Here is a 3811-nt window from a genome sequence, read left to right on the forward strand (position 1 = left end):
TCCTTTTTTACAAAAAGTTCCTTTTTTAACCAACGCCGGTAGAGAGACTAAACTCTAGTATCTAACATTGAGTCTGATGCTCACACAGCCACACTGGGCATAATTTTTCAGTCACATATGTTGATGTGAGTCCTCTGACATCACTGGAATTATCTGACATTGCACTACGATGAGAATCAATCCGTCTTTGTTTTGTGTTGCTTGTCACCATATTAAGTCTTGAGCAGATCTAAAGCAAAGTCATCATTTCCCCAGCCCCTCTTTGCAGACAGGTTCCTAAGTGCCATCGGCAGGGGGGCACCTCCCTCTGCTTGAGATTCTCAGCTGCCAATCATCCCTTGGTGTTAGGCATCGATATCATTTTGGACGGGGCAAGAAGAGCTCCCTGCTCACTTTTAGCCCAGCAGTTCGGATACTCACCTGGGATGTGGAAACCTCTGGTTCAAGACCCCCTCTCCCGCATATGAAGTAGAGAAGAGATTTGATCAGTGACCTTCCACCTCTCATTTAAATGCCATAGACAATGGGCTGTGGGATATTCTGAGGCATGGTCACCTCAGTCTCTCCTCTTGAAGCTCCTGCACTGTGGCTAACTAATTTAAACAGGGGTATTGGAGCAGGGAGAGTGGGCCCTGGGTCTGCCAGGTGAGAGCTCCAACCCCCAGGCTTTGCAGAGTCATTCTTAGGTTTGCTTCTCTGTCTCTTCCCCCAGTGAATCTTTCACAGTGGAACAGCTTCCGCAGGAGAGGGATCCCACATCGGACTCTTCCATTGCCCAGTGGTTCCAGCACCCACCTGAGAGGTGGCAGAGCTCTGTTCAAATGCTTCTTGTTGTCAGGCAGGGGAAGGGACTTGAATGGGGGGATCTCCTCCATCCCAGGTGAGTTTAGGCACCTACAGGGTTCAGCGGCAGCTGAACAGGGTTTTGATTCTGGGATTTAGGACCCTAAACTGGCAGTTAGCACCTAGATCCATTGGTGGATCTGGATCCCAGGCTCCCTGTACAATATATGGGGAGAAAACAGGACTGCACAAAAGCCGACAAGCTGAACAGGGAGCCACCAGCCAAGCACTGAGCAATTTGAGCAGTCACTCAGGCGAGATTTGGCTTCAAAGCCCCCCTTTGCCTGATGTGCAGCACCAATTTGGCTCCAGGCCCACCACCTCTTAGGAAAGGGTCCTGATCACTACTATGGAATTCAGGGGTGGGTGTCTCTCCATCCCTCTTGTTGAAACTGTCCCACTTTCTGCCCAAAATTAAAAGCCCAGTGAACACTTAGATTTAGCCATGTTGCTCGGCGGTGTGAAAAATTCACACCAGGGAGTGATATATTTAAGCCGACCAAAGCCCCCATTGGGAAAACTGCTAGGCTGATGGAAGAATTCTACCACTTCTCAGAGAGGTGGATTAACTACATCAGTGTCTAAACTCCTTCCACCAGTGAAGAAAGTGTCTATGCTACAGCGGCACAGCTGCAGCACTGTAGCTGTGTGGCTGTACTGTAGACCTTTCCAAATCTTCTGTGAAACTGAGAATAAAACCTGGCTCTCTCAGGAGAATGCATTAGACACTCATCTGTAGAGTTATTCCCACTCTAGAACTCTGTAATAATAGCTGCTAGCTGCTAGAATGTTCTCCTGGGAGACCCGTGTCCCCCTTTCTGCTCCAATGAAGATTTAAATAGATAGACCGAGTAGAACAACTTCAACAGGAGAGAGACTGAGAGAGGGAGACCTCTGAGCACACCTCCCAGATCAGACCCCTAGAATTCAGACATCTGAGTGAACACCAAGTTTGTAAATCCTACTGGGGAGGTGGTGTGAGCCAGCTACTGAGCTGCTCAGTGGTGTCAGTACTTTGGTGGCTTTGCACAAGTCCACTGGCAAAAAGTTAGGTGTCTCTGGGACTTTACTGGTGGAAATGTATATACCTGGGGACATTAGGCACTTATAGGACAAGATAGTCAGGTTTTCAGGAATATCAGTGGTGTCTAAATGCTGCTTTAGGAACCTAAATCGCTCTTGTGAATCTAGTCTGAAGTCTCTTGCAAAGATGACCTGAGTTAAACCCTAGTGGCAAGGTCTGTCTGAGTTTGCAGAGGGCCTGACACAATACCTCTGAAGTGTGAATTGACTCTTAAATTTCAATGGGTGCTGTGACTACCTAGCTCTGTCTTTCCTCTGGGTACGCACCAATCTGTTGTACTCAGACCTAAATTGTGGTTCCCATGTGATTCTAACCCCTCTGGGTCTAGATAGTGACTGATCACTGTCCCTAGCTCTGGGTCACTCTCAGGCATACTGCCAGGTGCAGACCTTGTGCATGATCCCGTACCGGGTCAGACCAAAGGTCCATCTAGCCCAGTATCCTCTCTACCGACGGTGGCCAATGCCAGGTGCCCCAGAGTGAGTGAACCTAACAGGCAACGATCAAGTGATCACTCTCCTGCCATCCATCTCCATCCTCTGACAAACAGAGGATAGGGACACCATTCCTTACCCATCCTGGCTAATAGTCATTTATGGACTTAACCACTATGAATTTAGCCAGTTCTCTTTTAAATGCTGTTATAGTCCTAGCCTTCACAACCTCCTCAGGTAAGGAGTTCCACAAGTTAACTGTGCGCTGCGTGAAGAAGAACTTCCTTTTATTTGTTTTAAACCTGCTTCCTATTAATTTCATTTGATGACCCCTAGTTCTTGTATTATGGGAATAAGTAAGTAACTTTTCCTTATCCACTTTCTCCACACCAGTCATGATTTTAGATACCTCTATCATATCCCCCCTTAGTCTCCTCTTTTCCAAGCTGAAGAGTCCTAGCCTCTTTAATCTTTCCTCATATGGGACCCTCTTCAAACCCCTACTCATTTTAGTTGCCCTTTTCTGAACCTTTTCTAGTGCTAGAATATCTTTTTTGAGGTAAGGAGACCACATCTGTACACAATATTCGAGATGTGGGTGTACCATGGATTTCTATAAGGGCAATAATATATTCTCAATCTTATTCTCTATCCCCTTTTTAATGATTCCCAACATCCTGTTTGCTTTTTTGACTGCCTCTGCACACTGCGTGGACATCTTCTGAGAATTGTCCACGATGACTCCAAGATTTTTTTCTTGAGTCATTGTAGCTAAATTAGCCCCCATCATATTGTATGTATAGTTGGGGTTATTTTTTCCAATGTGCATTACTTTACATTTATCCACATTAAATTTAATTTGCCATTTTGTTGCCCAATCATTTAGTTTTGTGAGATCTTTTTGAAGTTCTTCACAGTCTGCTTTAGTCTTAACTATCTTGAGTAGTTTAGTATCATCTGCAAATTTTGCCACCTCACATTTTACCCCTCTATCCAGATCATTTATGAATAAAGTGAATAGGGCTGATCCTAGGACTGACCCTTGGGGAACACTCCTAGTTACCCCTCTCCATTCTGAGAATTTACCATTAATTCCTACCCTTTGTTCCCTGTCTTTAAACCAGTTCTCAATCCATGAAAGGACGTTCCCTTTTATCCCATGACAGCTTAGTTTACTTAAGAGTCTTTCGTGAGGGATCTTGTCAAAGGCTTTCTGGAAATCTAAGTATACTATGTCCACTGGATCCCCCTTGTCCGCATGTTTGTTGACTCCTTCAAAGAACTCTAATATATTATTAAGACATGATTTCCCTTTACAGAAACCGTGTTGACTATTGCTCAACAGTTTATGTTTTTCTATATGTCTGACCATTTTATTCTTAACTATTGTTTTGATTAATTTGTACAGTACCGACGTTAGACTTACCGGTCTGTAATTGCCAGGATCACC

The sequence above is a fragment of the Gopherus flavomarginatus genome, chromosome 11, assembly GCF_025201925.1.
Source record: "Gopherus flavomarginatus isolate rGopFla2 chromosome 11, rGopFla2.mat.asm, whole genome shotgun sequence".
Taxonomy (NCBI): domain Eukaryota; kingdom Metazoa; phylum Chordata; order Testudines; family Testudinidae; genus Gopherus; species Gopherus flavomarginatus.